Source organism: Arvicola amphibius, chromosome 2, assembly GCF_903992535.2.
Source record: "Arvicola amphibius chromosome 2, mArvAmp1.2, whole genome shotgun sequence".
NCBI classification, from domain to species: Eukaryota; Metazoa; Chordata; class Mammalia; order Rodentia; family Cricetidae; genus Arvicola; species Arvicola amphibius.
The window spans coordinates 177,834,513-177,859,659 of record NC_052048.2 but is presented as its reverse complement, the minus strand read 5'-3'; the positions used below and the strand labels follow the sequence as shown (position 1 = coordinate 177,859,659).

Here is a 25,147-nt window from a genome sequence, read left to right as displayed (position 1 = left end):
AAACATAAGGGAAGTTACAGAGTTACAAGAAATCATAAAGTAAATAGTTATCCCCAGTCATCATTCAGTTACATTTGGGGCTTAGTTCCATTTGTTTGATAGCCCCTCTCCTAACTCCATTCTTCGATGCTCATTCATGGGAGCCCCTGATCAGTCTTAACTGTGTTGGGCGCTAGACTAGACTACTCAGACTCTGGCACGAGGTAGATTCATGTTGGCACCATTGCTGAGTCTGAATCCCAGGTTGTTCCCTCTGATCCTGAATGGCACTGTATTTGTGTTGTACAGCCGTCTGGATCTGTAACCCCCTGGTGGGAAGGCACTTTCCTATCTGGACTGTGATATTTCTTCTTTGAGCTTTAGGCCGTCTGTCATTAAATTCCACTGCTTCCTTTTATTCCCTTGTGAGATTTTTCACACATTCCATTTCCTTATAGCTTCACTTTTCTCTCCTGGTCTGTTTTTCTCTCTAGGGGTGAGTGTGGGTGTGTGTGTGTGTGTGTGTGTGTGTGTGTGTGTGTGTAAGTATGTCAGCTAAGAATAATTAAACTTTCTATTCTCAAGTAAAGCTAGTTTTATTTGCCGTTGTTACAAATTTATATCTGGATCCAGCCTTAATGTAGCTCAGTGTCTTTTGCCATCATCCCAGGAGACTGCATTTTATCTTTTTTTCCCAACAGCCGTTTTTTTCCTTGCTTCAGAATTCCTCTACAATCACTATACTTCTCGCGAAACTTATGGGGTATTTTATTTTTAAGGGTTGTCATTACTTTACCACTTAATTACAAAGGGAAGTGAAATCTGAACCCGTAGTAGACTCCAGCCCCTCGCAGTTCAGAATACTAGCTACTCCAGCTCTTCAGATGCCTTCTAATATGGGATAATTCAGGAACCCACTCCATAGGGAATGGGATTCAAAGAATAAGTACAGTTTTACAATACCAAATACACAAACCAACAATATTAAAATCACAATAGTTACATAGATAATAGGAAAACAACAGTAACAGTAAGCACGTCCACCACAAAAGGAATAATAGACATTGCCTCAGCCCTCGTTACTGAGGAGGGCACTTCTTTTTAAAACAGATCTTACACATTATTAGCCCAGAGGTTTCAATGTTTGGTCTGCTGGCTATGGACTATTTGGGTTTTGTTTATAAAAATTTGGCAATTAGAGGGAATTTTCCTTATGTTAAATTCAGAGTGTTTCCTGATCAGTAGCAGAATGTGGTTATAAAGTCTAATCTTGTTTCAACATTTTGGTGCTTGATTACCATATGCATGATTACTCCTTTCTATTATTTAGTTTTTATTAGAATTCATGAAATTTTAATCCATAGCCAATCTCAACTCTACTTTGCAAAGAATGAAGTAAAATACCAGGACATAGATGGTAATGGAGTCTTTACCTATCCTCCCATCCTTCTTTTTTTGAACATTTTTCCGTTGCAGTTACTCTAAAAATTAACCAGTCACTTCAAAATCTATCACTTCTAATATCAATCTTATCTCAGAAAAATATTTTTCCTTATGGTCACAAGGGAAAAAATAGAAGTTCTTGGTTATGATTTCCTTCAATTTGAAAATAATATAGCATATTAAAGAGTAATATGGGTTTAATAGATAGGTGTAATAATTTGAGTTCTGGCCCTACCACATGCTGATTCTGTGAACTGGACAAATAATTTTCTTTGTGTAAATCTGATCTGGCACCAGACACAGTAAATAATAGATAAATATTTTGTTTAATTCTGAAATTGATTAAATTTTTTTCTTGTATCAGTTTTAAAATCAATTCTTCTGCAATTCAAAAGATACATGCCTTCTAGTATTCTCCAGAATATTATTCTGTTAATTATACCTTTCTTTGCTCAACCTATAAACATCATTGGCTATCAAATACTGTAGATTGTTGATGAAGCTGTTCACAAACACATGTCTGTGTGACCATTTGTTCTCCTTACTCAACTCATTCACAGGTGACAGCTGATGAAGATTTTAGGCATCCAGATTCTCTGTTGATAAGTTCTTAATATATACAATTCCTGTTTTCCTTTATTCAGTATAGATCTTCAGTAAGCAATACTACTACCCATCTGACCATTCAAAGTGTCCTAAGTAATTCCCAGATGATGTAAAATGAACACTAGTCACATAGCCCAGTTCCATTAGCAGTATTTCTTTTCCATTTGGGCCGTGTGGATTTTGTTGCAGGCCATGTTCAATATAATCAACCTATGTCCAACTCTTCTCTCAATTACCATTGTTCCCCACCCCCTTTTTAAAGTCTTTTTTTTAGTCTTTTTTTCTTTTTTTTTCTTTTTCTTTTTTTTTTTTTTTTTTTTTTTTTTTTTTTTTTTTTTTTTTCTCTTTCTAAGACAGGGTCTCCCTTTGTATCTCAGGCTGGCCTTGAACTTGTGATCTTCCTGCCACCAAACCTTAAACCTAATTCATATTTTCTGATTTTATACTCAACCATGTGATGGTGTCACTACTTTCCTATGATTTTCGTTCTTCTGTCTTTTAAAATCAGTGAGGTTGTTTCTATAATGCATGAAGGCTGTGTCACCTGACTTGCCTCTCTTATAAAGACAACTCTGCTTAGGCCTTCAAAGTCTTCATATCATTCATTGATTAACCTGGAGATCTGATAACACCTCCCATCTTGGAAACCCTGAATTCTGCCTTTTGCTTTCCTGCACTGGCTCCGTTATCAAGGGTGAGCCACAATTTCAATTGGTTCTGTCTTCCTCTAACCCTTTCATTTCTCATCAGTTGTGTGACCAATTGGATTCAGAATGTTTATTACCCTCCTATTGCCACCTTCTTCACTATCTGCTTTGGATGCGGGATTAGTCCTTGTAAGACCATTCCGTATAGTTTTCTCATGTGAACTTTTTCAGAGACATGCTGATTCTTCCTCAACACTTTTCTTGGAACCTTCCAGTTGGTGCATGGATTCAGGAGTCTTTCTAGCCCTATCTGATCACGTCCTGATTTACACTCACTGCTCCCACCTTTGCCACCCTCTGAGCCTGGGGCAAGCTCTTGTGAGTCCAGGTACTTTCTGAATTCCCCTATAACCAGACTAGCTTCTCAGGGCTACCAATGTGGAATAGTGGTTCTCTGGTTTGGAAGCACTGTCTGACCTGAGCCATCTTGCCATGATTTTCAGTGAAATAGTGCTCCCGATTATTTTCAAGGTACTGCCACCCCCAATTAGCACAACAGAAGTGAAAGCCTCATCTTCTCTTTTCCCTCTAAATCCTGAGTATACCTTCTTGGAATGGGGCCTTCCCCTGAGCCTCTGTGTACCCTCTGCTCTCTCAGCTGCTGGCTCCTTCCACTGCTTATGCTAGTTTGTTAACTCAGTGGCCCCAGCTCTTCTCTCATCCTCTCCCACCTATTACAAATTCCTTGCCTCCTCACAACAGTCCTGGGTCCAGCTAACCCCTTCTCCTGCTCTGCATTCCACTGTCTGGAGAAGCAAAGTTGTCCTCTCAACCCCTGAAGCTCCTTCAGATGCTCTCTGTGGTGCTCTGGTGTAGTCTGTGGACCTCCGAGCCTGCACCCTCACTTGACCTGTCCTCCACATCCACCACTTCAACACATTTGGTCCTCTGCATCAGACTGATTGCACCAAGTCTGCATGTAGCCATCACACCTATGTATCAGCCATGTCTTCCAGCCCCGCTCCTCCACCTCAGTCCTCAGCAGGAACCACAGTGTTGGCACTGCACTCCTGCCCCTGACAGGAAACCTCACACGGCTCTCATCCTTCTCACACCTTCCTTCTGCACTGCATCCAGTTGCTCACTGTCATCCCCCTGCACCAGCGGGACCTTTTCTCCCAAGTCTGACGGTCATGACTTGATGTCTCCATCTGCCTGGACTTACAGCCTCCATCTTCTCTCCCTTCCTTCTCTGTAGCCATCTCCAGCCCCCCCCTCCACCAGTGATTCTCACCCAGGGGTGCATGGCCCCCTAGCAGCCTATCAGAACCATCTTCTAACTGGTGTTATTGTTAGTATTTGTGAGCAGATCACTGCCTCACCTCTGGTGTTCTGATAGGCCACCTGGGGGCCGTGCCCACCCCCCCTCTGGTGGAACCCCCCACCCCCCCACCCCCCGGTTAAGAATCACTGCAGTGGATGGCCCCCTCTTCTCTCAGACTTTTACTCTTCGATTCCATGCCTCGAGCTTTCTAGTGGTGACTATTTGAAATCCTCATTTGAGCATCTTAGCACTTCCTCAGAACTTCACTCTCCTCTTGGAACCACCTGTTTTGCTTGTTTATTTCTGCACAGATAACATGCCTGTCTTCTCTTTTCCTACAGACTGGCTCTTCACCCTTTATTTCTGTCCTTCATCTACTCTTTTTTTTTTTCTTGAGCATTTTCAGTATTCTCCCAGGCATTAGTCATCACTATAAACACAGGACCTAGAACCATCCGCCAGCTCCATTCAGTAAGATGTCTTCTCAATGCCTAAAACTAGGCTTATGTCTCCACTCCAGTCCCCACTGCTTCCAAAGCTCACCTTCCATCCAGTCCAGTGAGCTGTATCAACCCTAGCCCAAATCCTGTCCCTGCAACCATTCTCACCATCCTCCCTTCCCTGCCAGACCCAAGTAAAGAGTCTGGCTACAAATTTGTACCATTCTAACAGGATTCAGGGGTTCAAGATCATAGATCTCCCTGCAGGTTGCTTCCCATCCTTGTTTGATTTGGTTTGGATTTTCTTCCCAAAGTATGGTTTGCAAGTTGACTGGAGCACTCTTAAGGGCCTCCTTCTGCCTCTAGGACTTCCTGCTTTCTTGTTCCTGTCCAGCTTGTGTCCCTTCTTCCCTGCTCCCTATGCTCTGCTCTGTTCTCTCTGGGTGTCTCCTCTGCCCTGTTTCCTCCAGCTGATTCCACTGCTACATCATCTTGTACTTCCTTTTCCCACTGCTACTTCCCTTTCCACAGCCCTACTGCTTGAAGCCTGTTTCTGCTTTTGCCCTCTAGTTAGTAGAAAACCTCTGCTTTTTTTCTGTGGCCCATACTTTTCTCAAACAACCTACAACATGCCACTTGATCGTACTCATGTCTCCAGGACTTTCTTCTTCCTGTATCTGCTCTCATACTCAGATTTTTCCCATCCCTGTCCCCACCACCACTACTACAGCTGCTCACATTACTGGTCGGGGTTTTTCACTGATTCTACCTGCTCCTTGTCTTAGACTGTCATTCCTTCAGCTCTCCCATGTCAAACATGTTCCTCTTCTCTCAAGCAGCAAGTCAGAAGAGTAAAGCCAGTCCTACCACATCCTACTCCTCACTTTCTCACCTCTGTTGCCAACCTCCTAAAAAGAACATAGCCCTGCTCATTGCTGACACACTACTTGAAGCCCACTGGATGTTCCTCTTTTCCTTGCTGCCACCTGGAAATACAATATTCATTATACTTGTATTTATATTTGAAGACATTCTCCTTATGTAAATACCACACTATACCCTCTTCTTTATTTCCTTACCGTTTTTCCTCTCGATCAAGCATACGGTAGCCTAAGCCCAACCTGTCACCAGACCCTGGCCTTCTAGGCCAGGCTCATTCCACTGCTCATGGACTAGTGACCTACCTTCACCCTGAACCTGTGAGATTCCCATGGTATTGGAAGGTCCTTCCTACCCTGGGCAGTTAGAAGGTCCTTCCTGCCTTGAATGGCTAGAAGGTCCTTCCTGCCTGGTAGTTGGAACGTCCTTCCTACCCTGGGCAGTTAGAAGGTCCTTCCTGCCTTGAACAGCTAGAAGGTCCTTCCTGCCTGGTAGTTGGAACATCCTTCCTACCCTGGGCTTCACCAAGACCCCTCACACAGTCTCTCTGTTGCACAACGCACCTCTTTTCTTTTCAGCCAATCTTGAACAGTAGAAGCACAGGTTCAGAGGTCAACTGCGGAGTGGCTGTTCCGCATTGGTACCCAGCTGTGCCTCCACTGTTTGCACAATCTTATATCCACATTCTTACCGGACTCTCTTCATGAGAGTCTAGTACTGGACCCTTTATGAGTCCAGTCCCATTGCAGAGGTGGCCCTAACAGGTGTCTGTGCAGGAGTCTGTAAGGTGCACCTCACCTGGTTTCCTCTAATTAACTCAAGCCACTCTTGTCCCTTTGCTATAAACACCATCCAGTTCCATTTTCAAACTTCCGGGCTTTTGCTCATCTTTTCCGTCCCGCTAAAATCTGACATTAATACCATCTTTTCGACAAACTTGCCCCCTGAGATCTGCCAAGGATCTCAGTTAGGGAACTCTACTGTCTGCTTTATTGTTTTCCATAGTGGCCCCTCAACCTTGACTGAATTCACCACAAACTCAGGAAATTCTTGACTGAAATGCCTCCTCTTCTTTTTTTCCCACACCAGCTGCCCTAATCCAGCTCAACACCACCTTTCACTAGCAAGCCAAAGATGGCTTTTTCTTCCATACAGGGGCTCTAAACTTTCTACCACCATCCCCTGCAGATTGCTCCTTTCTCTGTCACCGGCACTGTGCTTACACTGCTAACTTCACCCGCTGCCTTTCCATCAGTGCATGAACTCCTCGTCAGTCTTCCTTCTCTGCTCCCTTCCTGACCTTCACCCATTCCTGACATTATTGTCAGCCTCTGTGTCCAAAACAAGTTCTCCCGAGTCCATGCTGTTTGAACCCACCCTTGCCAGCCTCGCTTCCTAGTTCTTCAAATAACAAGCAAGTCAGCTGCTTGTCTGAGACCTTTATATCTAAGTGATGAACTCACTGTGGCCTCCTCTAACATAGTGTCCTGACATTTCATGGGTACCGTGCTCACTGCAGCCTACTGCAGATGCTTCCTTCACCGGTTTTCATCCTACTCTGTCTCACCCCGACCACGCTCTTTTCTTCCCTGGAGCGACTGAGCTCCATTCCACACTCTCCATCTTCTTTCTTTTTCTTCACTCTTACTGCACCATCCTTGATGTGGGGCCTTCCCCTGAGCCTCTGTGTACCCTCTGCTCTCTCAGCTGCTGGCTCCTTCCACTGCTTATGCTAGTTTGTTAACTCAGTGGCCCCAGCTCTTCTCTCATCCTCTCCCACCTATTACAAATTCCTTGCCTCCTCACAACAGTCCTGGGTCCAGCTAACCCCTTCTCCTGCTCTGCATTCCACTGTCTGGAGAAGCAAAGTTGTCCTCTCAACCCCTGAAGCTCCTTCAGATGCTCTCTGTGGTGCTCTGGTGTAGTCTGTGGACCTCCGAGCCTGCACCCTCACTTGACCTGTCCTCCACATCCACCACTTCAACACATTTGGTCCTCTGCATCAGACTGATTGCACCAAGTCTGCATGTAGCCATCACACCTATGTATCAGCCATGTCTTCCAGCCCCGCTCCTCCACCTCAGTCCTCAGCAGGAACCACAGTGTTGGCACTGCACTCCTGCCCCTGACAGGAAACCTCACACGGCTCTCATCCTTCTCACACCTTCCTTCTGCACTGCATCCAGTTGCTCACTGTCATCCCCCTGCACCAGCGGGACCTTTTCTCCCAAGTCTGACGGTCATGACTTGATGTCTCCATCTGCCTGGACTCACAGCCTCCATCTGCTCACCCTTCCTTCTCTGTAGCCATCTCCAGCCCCCCCCCCCTCCACCAGTGATTCTCACCCAGGGGTGCATGGCCCCCCAGCAGCCTATCAGAACCATCTTCTAACTGGTGTTATTGTTAGTATTTGTGAGCAGATCACTGCCTCACCTCTGGTGTTCTGATAGGCCACCTGGGGGCCGTGCCCACCCCCCCTCTGGTGGAACCCCCCACCTCCCCCCCCCCGGTTAAGAATCACTGTAGTGGATGGCCCCCATTCTCTCAGGTCTTCTTTCTTCTGTATCCCACTTTTGACTTCCTAGTGGTGACCATTTGGTGTCCTCACTCAAGTATCTTGGTGCTTCCTAGTCACACTCCCTCTTTTTAGACACCTCCTTCCTTTCCAACCGTTTATTCTTCCACACAAAACATGCCCTGATCCTAGTCTGTCTCTGGAAACTCTTTTTAACCCTCTGTTTCTCATCACGTCTTCCCTACAGCACCATTCAAGTCTTCTGTTAGTCTGGGTCTTTGGGGTGATTGTTATTGACCTTTTCATTTCTTCCTCTGCAATTAAAAAGCATGGTACCCGTGCAGAGATTATACCTTTGGTCCTCAAGATCCTTGTTGTAGTGGACCAGTTGGTGTTATTTGGAGCAGCTACTGCCTTCTTTCACTCCTAACCGTCCTAAAACCTACTTCTACCAAAGTAGATACAGTCATTTCTGGTCACAACTCTTCCACTGACGTGTTATCATCTTGCCTTGCTCTTTGATAAGAATCACCAGTCTTTCCTAGATGCTCACAACCCTACAGCCTTGCTTCTCTTTAGACTCTCGCCACCTTTCCTTTTCCTTTGATTATACGGCCCAGGCCGTGCTCTTTCTCTGTGGAATTAATCATACTCATATTCTCTCTGCAGGCTTTTAAAACAGAGTTCCTAGTTTTCTTGTTCCCAATTTATCCCTCTACCTTCTTTGAGACGACACACTTTCTCTGTATAACCTGGCTGTCTTGGAACTCACTCTGTATACATACCAGGCTGGCCTCGAACTCAGAGAGCCACCTACCTCTGCATCCTGAGTGCTGGGATTAAAAACATTCAGCACCATGACCAGGCTAATTGACACTGTTCTTGGTCCTCAGTGCACATTTTGGGTTTAGTACATTTCCTGAACTCTCTTGGTTTCTCACATGTTGCAAACACCAAACTTCTTCTCCCATCTCCTGGGTCCAGCTGATCCTTTCTCCTGCCATACTCTTTATTCCAGTGAAGCGTAGTCACACCCACCACAATGGAAACCTTTCAGCTGTTCTGTGGGATGCACTGGTTCAGTCTGTAGACCTGGGTATGTACTCTCTGCTTCATCTATCCTCTACACCCATTGTTCTAACATGCTCCTTCATCTTTGTGTCCAACTACTTGTCAAGCCTGCATACTATACCCAAGAGTCTATGTAAATTCCTTTTAGAACTTCATTCTCATGGCTCCCTGTAAACTGTTTTGCTTCCTTTTGTGCTCTTCATTTGACACTATTCCTGAAAAGCCCACAGAGAGCATCTGCCTCTTAAAATTCCTGTGCCCTCATTTCTGCCTACTTATCCTCAAACAAGGGTACCCACCTTCACTCTGACATACTGTTGAGCTGACAGCTCTCTTTCAGGACACTCCAGCCTTTTCTTCCTTTTCTTGCATCTCCAATTCCCCCTTCCACCAGTGATTCTCACCCAGGGGTGCATGGCCCCCCAGCAGCCTATCAGAACCATCTTCTAACTGGTGTTATTGTTAGTATTTGTGAGCAGATCACTGCCTCACCTCTGGTGTTCTGATAGGCCACCTGGGGGCCGTGCCCACCCCCCCTCTGGTGGAACCCCCCACCCCCCACCCCCCAGTTAAGAATCACTGCAGTGGATGGCCCCCTGTCCTCCCTGGCCTTTGTTCTCCCATTCCATGCCCCTAGCTTTTGGGTGGTGACCACTTATGTCCTCACTCAAGCAGTTCAGGGTTTCCTTCCCTGTCTCACATGGACCAGGCACTCTCTAGTTGGAAGCACTTCCTTCCCTTCCTGGCTTATTCCTGCACATAGCAGTATTCAGGGCTTTAAGATCACATTTCTCCCTGCTGGTTGCTTCCCATCCCTGTTTTGTTTAATTTGGTTTTTTCTTTCCAAAGTATGTCTGGCAAGTAGACCAGAGCACTCTTAAGGGCCTCCTTCTGCCTCTAGGACTTCCTGCTTTCTTGTTCCTGTCCAGCTTGTGTCCCTTCCTCCTTGCTCCCTATGCTCAGCTCTGTTCTCTCTGGGTGTCTCCTCTGCCCTGTCTCCCATAGTTGACTCTTTGATGTAGCTTTCTTGAAGCAATGTACTTTCTGCTTCTGACCTATGTCTTCCTCACCAAGAGAGAAAAGAAGGCTTTGCCTGTCTGTGCTCCTCTGTAGTGCTGTCACTTTGTCAGATAATACACTTCCCAGTGGTCTCCTGAACCTCTCCTCACTGCTCAAACTCTTGCCTCTTCTCCACATTCTATGTGCTTTTCTAGAACTAATCATTTTTATTCTTCTTACCATCCACTGATTCTTCCCTCTACCTTTTTGGCCCATTGTGTCCACTGTCATCCTGATTTCTTCTTCCTGTTCCACTAAAATAGTTCCCACAAAACTTGAAAGTCTACCCGGTACTTTTCGTACTTTCTCCTCTTTATCACTTCTGTGCCACCAACAGGGGTCCATTAAGGAAATGCCCCCTACCTGTTACCATAGACCCCACCCAGTCACAGCATGTACATCTCCAAGTGCTTCATTCCTTTTTTGGCCTGCCTGTATCACAACACTTGTGTTCAATTTTTAAGATCCTTTCTTACACGAGGCCCACTCTCCAGCTTCCTCTTCCTACCTGTTTTCCTTTAGATCAACCCTCCCCACAAAGAAGCCAACTAGAAACACTAACTCTCCCCCAGGGTGTTCTCTGGCAGAACAAGTTTGCTCTTTTGTAATCTATTTATAATGATTTGTTGGGTTTGATGAGCCATCCACATCCTTTTGTCATGTTCACTCTTCGCCAGGGCCTGTCTGTCTGCCAAGCACTACAGCTCTCTCCTTTTAGATACTTTTAAATAGCTAACGCACAGGCTCAGTGGTCACCGCGAAATGCCTGTTCCACATTGGTTCCCAGCTGCACCTCTGCCATTTGCAAGTATTTTGCTGCTAACATAATGATCTCAGTATGGAGTAGACCTTTCCCAAGTCCCCAAGGTTACTTGTTGGTGCTGTCTATGCATGTCCCATTTTAAAATGCAGTGCTGTCTGATTTCCCTATTTAATTTAGATCACTTTAGGCATTTGTCTCTGTTCTGTTCTGCCTCTCATGTCTGGCCCTGACACCACTCACCTGATCTACTTGACTTGTCTACTAGAATCTGAATGCCCTTCGTTTAGAAACTCTGTCTCCATATACTGCTATCTGAATTCACCTCTAAAAACATCTTGGCTTCTTGACTCCACCATTCTGGACAGCTGTCAACTCTTTTGGAGCTGCTCCCCTCATCCTCCCTCCTGTTGTCCTTCGTTGGACAGCCCTGACCTAGACTGTTTCTGTTTCTGCTCCCTCTGCAGTCTCACTGCCCTTGGCCTGTCATCCTTGCTTACTTAGGCCACGCTCTTTCTCTTCCACAGCTTCATCCTTAGAAGGAAATGTTTGTACTTCTTCCTGTTCACTCCCTCACATTTGCCTTATTTTCTTGGTTTATTGCATTTAGTATGCTCACAAAAGCCCTCACCTCTCAGTTGCTAGGACTTCATTATGAGCTCTTTCTCATTTTTTTTTTCCTGCACCATGGTCTCATAGTATAGGCCTTGAACTCACTGTGTATCCAGGGAAGACCTTGAACCTCTGATCCTCCTGCCTTTCCACTCCCTGGTGTACTGTTAACCACAGTTGTATCTGCTGTTGGAGATCAAGTCTAGGGCTTCTTGCATTCTAGACAAGTACTCTACCAACTAAGCTATATTCCCAGGCTCTCCTTCTTGTTCTTCTTACCCAGTAAATGACATCATCACTCTTACATCATGTTCCCTATGTGGTTTATAAAACTCCTTTCCCACCCTTGCATCTCCAAAGCCCAGTTAATCGTTTCACTTGTGATGCCTCTGTGGTATCCCTTAAGGTACTGATATCGCTTCCCTAGTTATCATTTCTGAACTGTGCAGGTAACTCTGTAGGGGTCTCAAGACTGTACTTTCCTCTTTACCTTTACCCCATGCACATTTGGCATCTTTGCTTCAAGCTGTCCCAGATACACATCCCTTACCACATGTACTCAGACTATGACTTCTTACCTCATGAAAACCTTTCAGAAATCCTTTCATGCACCTCCTAGCATCCTTCTAAAATGTGTTTCAGACATCTCTGCTTCCCTGCTGTGTTCTTACCCACATACGCTTCAGTCTTATTCCCATACCCTCTTCACTCCTGCCCTACACAGCCCTAACACAGAAGTGTCCATCCTTTTCTTGACTGGCACCTCTCTCCTGGGTACTCGAGTCCCTGACTACAATGACTACTACTGCTCTCTCCCCCTGAACTCATCTCCTTCCTTCAGCTCCTATTAACTACTGATTCCATTTTTCTCTGTCCCTGCCTCTCCATGGACAACCAGCCACACACACCCCATCACACCTATGTATCAGCCATCTCTTCCAGCCCCGCTCCTCCACCTCAGTCCTCAGCAGGAACCACAGTGTTGGCACTGCACTCCTGCCCCTGACAGGAAACCTCACACGGCTCTCATCCTTCTCACACCTTCCTTCTGCACTGCATCCAGTTGCTCACTGTCATCCCTCTGCACCAGCGGGACCTTTTCTCCCAAGTCTGACGGTCATGACTTGATGTCTCCATCTGCCTGGACTCACAGCCTCCATCTGCTCACCCTTCCTTCTCTGTAGCCATCTCCAGCCCCCCCCCCTCCACCAGTGATTCTCACCCAGGGGTGCATGGCCCCCCAGCAGCCTATCAGAACCATCCTCTAACTGGTGTTATTGTTAGTATTTGTGAGCAGATCACTGCCTCACCTCTGGTGTTCTGATAGGCCACCTGGGGGCCGTGCCCACCCCCCCTCTGGTGGAACCCCCCACCTCCCCCCCCCCCGGTTAAGAATCACTGCAGTGGATGGCCCCCTGTCCTCCCTGGCCTTTGTTCTCCGATTCCATGCCCCTAGCTTTTGGGTGGTGACCACTTATGTCCTCACTCAAGTATCTCAGTGTTTCTTTATCTCAAATGGATAGGATACTGTCCACTTAGAATTTTTCCTTCCCTGCTGTTAATTCTTTCACACTGATATAGTGCCTACCCCCCAGTCTGTATAAGTGAGCTGTTTTCTTTTTCAAACACATTCTGCCTCATCCTAGTCACCCCTACCAAATATGACTATCGAACATTTTGATGTTACCCCAATCATGTTGTTTGCTTCTTTTACCCCAATTACATTATTGTTTACTTATTATTTATTACCCCTTTTAATTTCCCTCATTCTTTTGCAATTACAAACAGTGAGCCCTAAAGAATCACCTTGTATTTTTGTCTATCCTTACTTCATACAAAGCATCCCTGACCTTCCTCTTTCCTTTCCTCCCCACCTGAAGCTACTCTTTCTCTTCTGGGTAGACCCCATCTTTCCCAGCAGGTGACCATCTATTCATTTGAACACAAGACATGGAATTGTTTTTTTCAGCTCAAACAGTAGAATTTTCTCAATACCTGGCACTTGGCTCGTGTCCCCACCCAAATCCCATCCCAGTCCTCCCACCCCCCACCCAACCCTACCCCACTACTCCCAACCCTGCCCTCCCCACCAACCCAAGTAAGCCCCATCCCTTACCCCTTCCCACCCACCCACCCTTCCCCGCCGGATCCGTAGTAAAGAGCCTGGCCTAAATTTTGCTCCTGCAAGAACACTCAAGACAATAATTCAGCATTTTGCCTTACCTATTGCTGACTACCCTTTTCTTCTTTTCCTTCCCCATGCTGAGGCTTACAAGCTGTTCTGGGCACTCTAAAGTGCCATCATTCTGACCCTAGGACCTCCCATGCATCTTTATTCCTTGATGGTTTCCAGCTTGTTTCTTTCTAACCTAGTCTCTGCTGTCCGTGTTCCCTGGGTATGTCTTCTGCCTGTCTGTCTTCTGTGTACTACATCATCTTCCTGCAGCAATATCTTTTCTTACTGCATTTCTTCTCTTTCCTCCCTAGCTCAAGTAAACCTTCCTGCTTCATTGCTGTGACTCTTACTTTGTTGTTCATCTACCTAGTATCGGTGACTTCATCACCTCTTTTTTCTGTAGTATATGGTCTAGTCTTTGTTGTGCTCACATGCTCATATTCTTTCTATTCCTGTGTCACCTTCTCTTCTGCAGCCATTCAGTGTCACTGGTGTGGACACTCAATTGGCCTAATGTAAGACTGCCCTCTTCTTTTCCACCCTCTCACACCGGCCTTCTTCTTCTTCTTCCCCTTCCTTCCATCAAAAAGAAGCACAGAACACTACAACTAACCCTGCACTTACTGCTCTTTCCCTGTCTTACTTGCAGTTCTCCACAAAAAAGATTCCCCAAATCAAATACAACCTTATCTGTCGCAATTGCTTCTCCACAATTAAATATTATCTAGATCACCCACTCTCCTTCCATATCTAGCCTATACCTACCTTCACAATAGGAATGATACCATTTTAAAGGCATCTTCTTGCACAAGAACCAATTTCTGTTCTAGTCTGTTCTTCATTCAACAAAGGAAACCTTTCAATTGAACACCTACTTTGCACTACTCACAAGCTTTCCTATTTACCATCTATATTGAATCTACAGAACCTGCAGAGTTTTGAGACTCTCTGCCCACTTTCAGCACATCCCCTGTCCCTGCACAGTCTCTGTTGCACAGCACACCTCTGTCCTTTCAGCCAGTAGTGAACAGTAGAAGCACAGGTTCAGAGGTCAACTGCGAAGTGGCTGTTCCGCATTGGTACCCAGCTGTGCCTCCACCATTTGCATGCATCCCATATCTACACTCTTACTGGACTCTCTTCATGAGTCCAGTCCCATATTTCTAGGTGGCCTAACAGGTGTCTATGCAGGAGTCTATAAGATGCACCTCAATTGGTTTCCTCTAAGCTACTCCTGTCTCTTTTCTACAAATGCCATCCAGTTCCATTCTACAAACACCCAGGCTTTTGCTTGTATTATGAAATCTGACAATGTCACCACCAATCCTATAAATCTGTCCCCTGAGATCTGCCAATGTTCCCACTAGGAAACTCTACAGTCTACTTTTCTGTTTTTCATTGTTGCCCCCTTGACCTCAAACTATCACAAATACATAAAGTTTGTTTCTGAATTGCTTCCTCTTCTGTTTTTCTGTTAACTCCCCTGACCCTACTTGACTCTCATTTGTCACTTTCCCAGGCCATCACACCTCCAGTGTGTCTCTTTCTACCCTGAATATGGATGTAATCTTTGCACAGCCGTCTCTTTATTTTCTCATGCTGTCCTTTCTAGGTACCTTGCAGATCCTCCCTGTATGCAATGGTATTTCTCCTGCCAGCTCTCGGTCAGTTCATGAACCCAGGAGCTCTTCCCTTCATGCCTGCTGTATTCCTAGCTTTCCCTTACTATTACAGTTATTGCTAACCTCTGTTCCCAGCCAGCTCTACTGAGTCCTCTGTTACAGTAGTTCATCCAGACAATCCTAGCTGTGCTAATTTGGTGACAGTGTTCTCTGCAAAAGATGTTCCCTATATCTTTTCTTTTTTCCCCCTTTTTTGTTTTTTTTTTTGTTTGTTTGTTTGTTTTTTGGTTTTTTTGGGTTTTTTGTTTGTTTTGGTTTTTTTTTCCTTTTCTTTTTTTTTGTTTTTTTTTTTTGTTTGGTTTTGGTTTTTTGGGTTTTTTTGTTTTGTTTTTTGGTTTTTTGGTTTTTCTAGACAGGGTTTCTCAGTAGCTATGTATGGAGCCAGTCCTGGAACTCACTCTGTACACCAGGCTGGCCTAGAACTCACAGAGATCCACCTGCCTCCACCTCCCAAGTGTTGGGATTAAAGGCATGTGCCGCCGCCACCTGGGCCCTGTAACTTTTCTTACTCAACCAGCCCTTTGTTGACTCAGTGGTTCTCAGTGGTCATGGCTGCCTCTACAGCCTCATTCTTTAGACCTCCTTTACCATTGCTTCCTTCCTAAATTCTATCCATGTCACAGTCTTTTCTCTCAAATAATTTCAAAATTTTTTTGCCCATATAGATGGTAGAGTCCCTGGATTCTCTGAGTTCACCCCCTCTTTGTCCTTGCAATCTCAGCAGCCCATAGGGCTCCTTCTCTTTTCATCTTTCTGACTTCCATAAATTAAAACTTCTCACTTCCTCTCCTTTTCATTACTGATATACGTTACTTATTTATCCTGCTTCCCAACAATTCTACATAGTCCTAGTATGTAACCTTCCCCATCTGCCATTCTTTTAGCTATCTGATTTGTCAGACAGTAGTTGTCCTGTTCCATGGGAATTCTTTACATGGTCCTGACAAATGAAAATATATCCAATATCCCTTTCATTATGCAAACTGTACAAAATCCACGTGCTCTACCCAGCCATACAGGCTCACCACCCTGATCTACAAATGTGTGTTGTTTCTGACTCCCAACAACCATAGCTCCCCTCCTAATAGTCTTTCAGGTATTTCTTTTATGTTCTTTACTTTTTTTTCTTTAATGAGACAGGGTCTCACTATGTAGGGCAGGATAGCCTGCAATACTATATCCTATACCTTTAGCCTCCTGAGGTCTGAGGTTATAGGTATATGCCACCATACCCAACCTTACACACCTGTTCTTTCAGACTATTCTGAAAGTGCTCTTAGGGAACTGCCTTGGATTCTTAGCCCTAATGCTTTTTATCTTCTGTCCTCACTCCTGCTCCATACACATTTACTCCATCCGCCCACAGAAGTACCCACCCTCACTCTATCTGCTGGACTTATAGCTCTCTTCCTTGGCACTCTAGCCCCTAACTCTACCTCCTATCTCAGCAAATCATCTCCCTTCATGAGCTCCCCTCACTCCATCCTCCTCTGCTCTTGCCTCCCCATGGACAACCAGCCACACATTCAGTATCTACCTTTCTCAATGCAGGAACCACAGTGTTGGCACTGCACTCCTGCCCCTGACAGGAAACCTCACACGGCTCTCATCCTTCTCACACCTTCCTTCTGCACTGCATCCAGTTGCTCACTGTCATCCCCCTGCACCAGCGGGACCTTTTCTCCCAAGTCTGACGGTCATGATTTGATGTCTCCATCTGCCTGGACTCACAGCCTCCATCTGCTCACCCTTCCTTCTCTGTAGCCATCTCCAGCCCCCCCCCCCCTCCACCAGTGATTCTCACCCAGGGGTGCATGGCCCCCCAGCAGCCTATCAGAACCATCCTCTAACTGGTGTTATTGTTAGTATTTGTGAGCAGATCACTGCCTCACCTCTGGTGTTCTGATAGGCCACCTGGGGGCCGTGCCCACTGCCCCCCCCCTTGGGTGGAACCTCCCACCCCCCACCCCAGTTAAGAATCACTGCAGTGGATGGCCACATTCTCTCAGGTCTTCTTTCTCCTGTATCGCACTTCTGACTTCCTAGTGGTGACCATTTGGTGTCCTCACTCAAGTATCTTGGTGCTCCCCCCGATATCGTACAGACCCAACACTCAATAATTGGAATCACTTCCTTTCTCTCTGTTTCCTTTCACACACAATGTGCTGGGAGCCTAGTTTGTGTAAGAGAGCTTTAAACAAATATATTCCTCCTCATTCCTATTACCTCCCAGCAATTATGACTTTCAGACATTCTGACAACAGTTTTTACTTTACTGGGCCTTGTGCTTGCTTATTAAACCCTGTCCCACTTCTGATTCTTCCCTCTTTACAATATCACAAAGATTCTGGGCAGAGCATTGCTATTGTCATGTCTGTCCTGTTGTTACAGATCAGCACTTTACCATTGTTATCCTTACCATCCCCTCCCTGCTGCAGCTGCTCTCTTTCTGGAAACTCAGCTTAATCACCAGCCTGTATTTATCAGCCTCTGTACTTCGAGGTGGAGTCTTTTATGGGCTAAGCTCAATACCTGTATCCTGGCTTGTATCTTCTCAGCATAACCCTCTCATCTCCCCATGTTCCCCACAACAAATAAACCTGACCCTAGCCAGCCAACCTTCCCTGACAGCCACCCATCCCTCACCAGTCTGTAAAGAGAACCTGGCCAAAGTTGCAATATCCAAGCACTTTCAAGGCTTTAAAAACTCATCTTCCGTTTTGCCTTCCCCATCCCCAGCCTTGAAGGCTGGCAGAGTCATCCTAGTGCCCTCATTCCCACTCTGGCACCTCTCCTCTTGCTTCCTAGCCTGTTGTTGCCTAGCCTCTCTCCCTTCCACCCTGTTCTTGCTCTCCCTCTTCCCTAGGTGCCTTTTGCGCCATTTGTCTTCCATAAGTGACTGCCACTCCGGGACTGCATTATTGTCCTGTCCTCACATTTTATTTACCATCTTTCTCTTTCTTGCCTGTTCCTCTTTTTTCCACCTACATTACAGAATTCATCCTCCCATTTCTCTGAGGCTTATACTTCTTGCAGCTACCTAGTGTCTGCCACTTCATCCCCTCCCCTGCTCTGTTCTCCATAGGAGTCTTCCTGGACCCATTTGCATCCTCTTTTCGTCCTTTCCCTATCACCTTCTCTTCTTTAGCCAACAGCTGTCGCCTATATTGATATTCCATTCATTCCGGCTTCAAGATACACTTAGGCTGCTTTTGCTTTATCATTGCAATGATTTGGATTGCAGTGGGAGTTGTCTTTCATCAGAGTCACTGGGTTCCTCAAAAGTCTTTGCACTGCTGCCTTTGAAGCGTCCCTTCCTCTCTTGTTTCTAATGCACCAGAATCCTTTTCTAAAAAGTGGAACTGCACTCTTTGTGGACCTATAGTCCAGGTCACTCTTGTTTTCTTTTTTTCATTTGGGCCCACTACATTATAAGACTAACACTCACTCAGTTTTGAAGTCCCACTGTTTATACACATACCAGTCTTCATCCTGTTTCTCTTCTTTATCTCTTTCTCTTTGACAAGAAAATACAACAAATAACAATAAAATAACAAATAACAACAAATAACAATAAAAACCTAGCCCATGAACTCCTAATCCTCAAACCCCTAAAGCCTTGCTATAAAAATACTGTTAGCTACTTTCTTTACCTTCTCAAACTAAACCTACAAACTTCATGAGGTTAGAAGATCCCCTTCATTAAGGCTCACTAATCCCCTGACCCTGCACAGTCTCTCTGTTGCACAGCACACCTCTGTCCTTTCAGCCAGTCTTAAACAGTAGAAGCACAGATTTAGTGGTCACTGCGAAGTGGCTGTTCCGCATTGGTACCCGGCTGTGCCTCCACCATCTACATGCATCCTGTATCTACCCACATGCTCAATTATTTCCACTTGAGTCCATTCCCATATCCCTGAGGTTGCCTTCCAGTGCCATCAGTTCAGGAGCTGTCATAAAGTGCATGTCATAAAGCCAAGTCGCTTTGACCCTTTACTTTACCTTTTCCCAAGGGCCCTATTCTGCAGCACTTGGAGTTTGTTTCACTTCTTTTCTCCTGAAACTTGACACTGATATTCCCATCCTACTACCCAGTCCCCTGAGATTTGACAACGCCCCCATTTAGAGAGCTTTACATCCAGCCTCCCCCTTTTGTATAATGGCCCATTTGCTTTAGCCAAAACCACTTCACAAGATCTTTCCATTTTCTCCTGGTTTGAGTCTTCTCTTTTTCTATTACCTCCTCTGGGCACTTCCCCATGGCAGCCAACTGCAGGCTCTCTTTCTGCCCTGAACATGAATTTAAATCTTGCATGGTGTTCCCTATGCCTCTCTACTATTGTTTTCCAGAAACCCTCCACTTCCCTGTCAGCATCCAGCCTTACTTGTTCTGTCACCTCCCAACCAATCCATAGACTCAGGAGTCTTTCCCTTGGTATCTGCTCTGTTGTTGACCTGTGCTCATTGTTGCCACTATTGTAGGCCTCTTTGTGCCTAGCTAGCAGTGCTGAGTCCATCTGCTGTCCAAATTCACCTCTAACCTTCCATGTTTATGTTAAAGTCTATGATCTACTTGGATCCTCTCCTTCCTTTATGCACATCAGTGATAAAGTACCATGATCACCCTTCCCTCATTCTGCTTTGGTGTCATCTGCTTCTTCAGTGTACACTTGTCTTCTGCCATGTTCTTTGCCTTCCCTGGGTCCCCTTAGGCACTTTGCCTTCATTAAGACCAAGTTTCTGCATGTTCCCTATTTTTATTCCCATGCACATGGTCTTTGCCATTTCTCTCTGAATGTAATGCCCTCCTTAATCCTCAGAACATGCCTTTTATTTCTTTCCTGCTAGACTACTGCATTTTCTCCTATCTCATTCTTGCCAAATGGGGTGTCTTAGCTACACAGGTCTCCCTCGGGTTGAAAACCTCTAACCTCTTACTTCTGGGCTCTGAGTAACCATTTTTCTTGCTTTTCTCTCTTGTGCGTAATAAAGTACTATCTTACCACTATGCTTTGCTATGTTTTGAGCTTTCTGTCTGTAAATCCTCTAGCTGATCTAGTAGACAGTTCCATGAGTGCTCCCTTCCTGAGCTACCCTTGGTGCCCAGTGTTTCATTGCATTCACTAAACTGGAGTCATACTATACCATTATACTCCCATACCTAGGCACTCAAAGTTTGCCTTCTCATGGCCCGAACTCAGGGATCCTCCCAGCATTCTACATCTGCAGCATGAGTTGACATCACATTGCCTTTCACATTCTTCTAAAAACGTGCACAGGAAAAATGGATCTTTCATGCTTTACTGTGTTCCTATCCATGCATGCTTTTGATTTCTGTGCTCATTTTGTTCCCACACGACACCACATACCCACACCCGCCACTCTGAATTGCTGGTGGGTTTACAGCTCTCTTCCTGAGTACTCCAGTCCATGATACCTTTTCCTCCTCCTTTAGCATTCATCTCGTTCCCTGAGTTCCCCTACCTGCCTCTCCATGGACAACCAGGCACACACACACCCCATCACACCTATGTATCAGCCATCTCTTCCAGCCCCGCTCCTCCACCTCAGTCCTCAGCAGGAACCACAGTGTTGGCACTGCACTCCTGCCCCTGACAGGAAACCTCACACGGCTCTCATCCTTCTCACACCTTCCTTCTGCACTGCATCCAGTTGCTCACTGTCATCCCCCTGCACCAGCGGGACCTTTTCTCCCAAGTCTGACGGTCATGACTTGATGTCTCCATCTGCCTGGACTCACAGCCTCCATCTGCTCACCCTTCCTTCTCTGTAGCCATCTCCAGCCCCCCCCCTCCACCAGTGATTCTCACCCAGGGGTGCATGGCCCCCCAGCAGCCTATCAGAACCATCTTCTAACTGGTGTTATTGTTAGTATTTGTGAGCAGATCACTGTCTCACCTCTGGTGTTCTGATAGGCCACCTGGGGGCCGTGCCCACCCCCCCTCTGGTGGAACCCCCCACCCCCCACCCTGGGTCAGAATCACTGCAGTGGATGGCCCCCTGTCCTCTCTGGCCTTTGTTCTCCCATTCCATGCCCCTAGCTTTCAGGTGGTGACCACTTATGTCCTCACTCAAGCATCAAGCACTCGGTGCTTACTCTTCTCATTGAGACCTACATTCTCCTCCAACTCCTTCCTTTCTTCCTTCCTTCCTTCCTTCCTTCCTTCCTTCCTTCCTTCCTTCCTTCCTTCCTTCCTTTGTTCACTCCCTTCACACATATGACATACTGCAACCCCAGTCCTTATGAGAATTATTCTCTTGAAGACCCTACCCATTGTACTCTCCCATCCTTATATCAATATCTGATTCCACTCTGATCCTCTCTGGACTTTGATTTCTTTTCCTTAAATTTCCCTTCCTCTTTCTAAGCAGAGACACAGGGAGCCTTTGCAGAGCATACTGCTTTCTTATGCAAATCTCTTCTTTCCCATAAAAAATGGCCCCTTGCTTTGCCCTCCTTTTTACTATACTTAAAGCTGCTCTAGTTTCTTCTCTTTGAAGACTTCTTCAACTTGCATTAATCATCCTCATCACTCAAAATAGAATTTACAAGCTCAGTTCTAGAAAATTGTTACCTCTATACCTATGTCCTCAATTCCACCTCCAACATTACTACTCCCAACCCTGCCTTCCAGGCTAGCCTAGTCTACCTTCACTCAGTGCCTATCCAAAACCCCACCTTAAATCCACCCACCCTTTCCTACTAGATCCCTTTTCTATTCTCTCTCTCCCTCTCTCTAACTCCCTCTCCCCCCTCTCTCTTATCCCCTCTTATGTCCCACCTCCATGAGCGTATGATGTGCTTACCTTCATTGTAGCCTTGGAACCACTTCCTTCTCTTTGGTTCAGTCTCTGTCTATGTCGCTACTAGCCTGTGCCACTTCTGCCATACTCTGCTGTCTGTCCAACCTCGTGCCTCATCTCATCTGTCTTCCATAGCTCTCTTTCTCCTCCTCATCAGAAATCTCCCCCACATCTTTTCTTGCTGCATTTTTCTCTTTCTTAGCCAAGAGAAGGCTCCCTGCCTCATATCTAAGCCATACTCCTCATTTCTTCATAAGAATCAACTCACTTCTTTAACCCATTCTCACTGCTCCCTCTTCTCCTTATCCCACTGTCTCTTCAGGGTCTTTGACTACCAGTTTTTTCATTGATTCCAACCTTTTCTTTTTCTTGGTAGCCTTTGTCCACTTCTCCCCTGCTAATAATTTAACCTCTTTCTTCCCATCCCATGAAACAAATTCCCACAAAGCTCTTTTTTTCTCCTCTAAAAGAACCTCCATTGATCATAGGCTGTCCAATCTCATTTGTTTCTCCTTTCGGCATCGGCATGCTACCTTCACACACCCGTTTTCAGATGTTAAAATCTTCTTCTTAAGTAATTACTATTTTCTATCCTGTTGTTCCATGTCCTCTCTTGCCCTTTGAATCAGCTGACCCAGAATAGAAGCCCACACACAGCTTCAAAGCCCTCTACTCCTAGAGCCTAGTTTCTTCCTCTTTCATTTGTCTACCTTCTTTACCCCCAATACTAAACTCATAATGTTCAGTGGGTTCCAATGTCAACTCTTACCCCACCTTGCCTTCTATGCCAGCCAATTACAGACTTCTAGCCACCCTGAAAAGGGGAAGAATGGATTGAGTTAATCCTACAAAATGTCTTCTCAGCATTGATCAACAGATGCTCCTCCACCATTTACAAGCCTCTTTACCCACATTCTGGACTTGGTGTCCATGGGTTCATCTCCATGTTCCTGAGATTATCTACCAATACTGCCTGTGCAACTTACTGTATGTAAACACTCTCCCATTTTCTGGATCTAACAGAAGTCACGGTGGCTCTGTGCCATATTCTCTTAAGTATACTACCTTGTAGATGCCTGGGCTTTGGATTTTCTTCTCTGCTGTGCTCCTGTGCTTTTACATTGGTACTGACTTGTCTCCTGATGCCTGCAAATGCCTCCATATGGGAACTTTGGATTCCACCTGTCCTTTTCGTAATCAGCTCATGTTCAAGACTGACCCTCTGCAAACTCATTACTTATACCCTTTATGTACCTTTCAAGTGTTGTCTCTCCAATCAGCTCTTTTAGGTAAAAGCCAATCTCTATCTGCAACATTCCTATGGCAGCTTTAATAGCTTTCTTCCTACTTGGATATAAATTAACCTTTATATCACCACCACCTCCACCCATATTTTTCCTGAAAGACTGTGCTTGTACTGTAGCATCTACTTCTCTGTCACCTTCCAGTGGTTTTCCCTTCCTAAAACTGTCATCGCTGCAATGTCACCAGCCTCTTGGTCTCTGGTGTGCTATCTTGAGTCAACTGCTGTCTGATCTCACTATTAATTGTCCTAGCTTCTTAGTTTTACTGCACTAGACAAAGTTGTTTCCTACCTTTGGGGCCTTCCCTCAAAGCTGTTATCATCTCACCATGTCTTTCATTAACATGGTAATCCTAGAGTTTTCTAGATGCCTTTCCAATCTCTGTTTCCTGCTTTAGCTGGCCAGCCCAAACTCTCTTCCTTCCAAGCTTGGCTCACCTGGCTTACTCTTATCTCTCCTCTTCTTTGGTGTGGTGTAGTGCCTTTCCCTGAGCTCTCTGTACTCTCTGTTCTCTTAGCTGTTTGCTCCTACTATTTCTCATTTTGGTCCAATGGTCCAGCTCTTCTTCTATGCTCTCATGTTTTTCCAAACTCCACACCTCCTCTCCCATCGCCTGTGCCCAGCTAATCCTGTCTCATGCTGTAATCTTTTCTGCCCTATGTCACACCTTCAATGTCTGAAGCTCCTTCAGATGCCCTCTTTGATGCTCTGGTGTATTCTGTGGATTTCTGAACCTGCACCCTCCTCTCCCGCGCACACCTAACCTGTCCTCCACATCCACTGCTTCATCAGACTGTTTGCACCATTTCTTCACCCTCCTCCCATCAGGCCTTGTGACCCAGGCTTACGAGTTCCTTCTAGAACCCCACATCCATAGTTCCCTGTAACCTGTTTTGCTTCCTTTCACATCCTTCCAGTCATACTCTGATAAAGCTCTCAGGGAGCATCTGCCTCTCTGTTCTTGTCACTGTGTGATTTTGGTATTCTGCTCCACACAATCCACCCCATCCTGACAGTACCCTGACTTGATCATAATAACTCTTCCTCCTAATGCTCCTGCTTCTCTTCCCACTCAACACTCAACTCCTTCCTTCATCTCCATTTTGTTACTGGCTTCATTCTCCTCTTTCCCTACTTCACCCTGGATGGCAGGCCTCAACTTTCATTAATACTGAACACTACCCATCTCAGCTCCGCTCCTCCACCTCAGTCCTCAGCAGGAACCACAATGTTGGCACTGCACTCCTGCCCCTGACAGGAAACCTTACACGGCTCTCATCCTTCTCACACCTTCCTTCTGCACTGCATCCAGTTGCTCACTGTCATCCCTCTACACCAGCGGGACCTTTTCTCCCAAGTCTGACGGTCATGATTTGATGTCTCCATCTGCCTGGACTCACAGCCTCCATCTGCTCACCCTTCCTTCTCTGTAGCCATCTCCAGCCCCCCCCCCTCCACCAGTGATTCTCACCCAGGGGTGCATGGCCCCCCAGCAGCCTATCAGAACCATCTTCTAACTGGTGTTATTGTTAGTATTTGTGAGCAGATCACTGCCTCACCTCTGGTGTTCTGATAGGCCACCTGGGGGCCGTGCCCACCCCCCCTCTGGTGGAACCCCCCACCCCCCACCCTGGGTCAGAATCACTGCAGTGGATGGCCCCCTGTCCTCCCTGGCCTTTGTTCTCCCATTCCATGCCCCTAGCTTTCGGGTGGTGACCACTTGATGTCCTCACTCAGGCATCTCAGTGATTCCTCTTCTTGTATAGACCCTGCACCCTCCTTCGGGAACCACCTCCTTCCCTCCCCAGTTCATCCTGTCACATA

The 25,147-nt window shown here is 46.0% G+C and overlaps 1 protein-coding gene across 1 annotated transcript in view; it reads left to right on the top strand.

The window, feature by feature from the left end:
• Copg2 (COPI coat complex subunit gamma 2) overlaps window positions 1-25,147 on the top strand; it is a 124,751-nt gene that overhangs the window by 91,347 nt on the left and 8,257 nt on the right. The gene's annotated exons all lie outside the window — the stretch shown is intronic.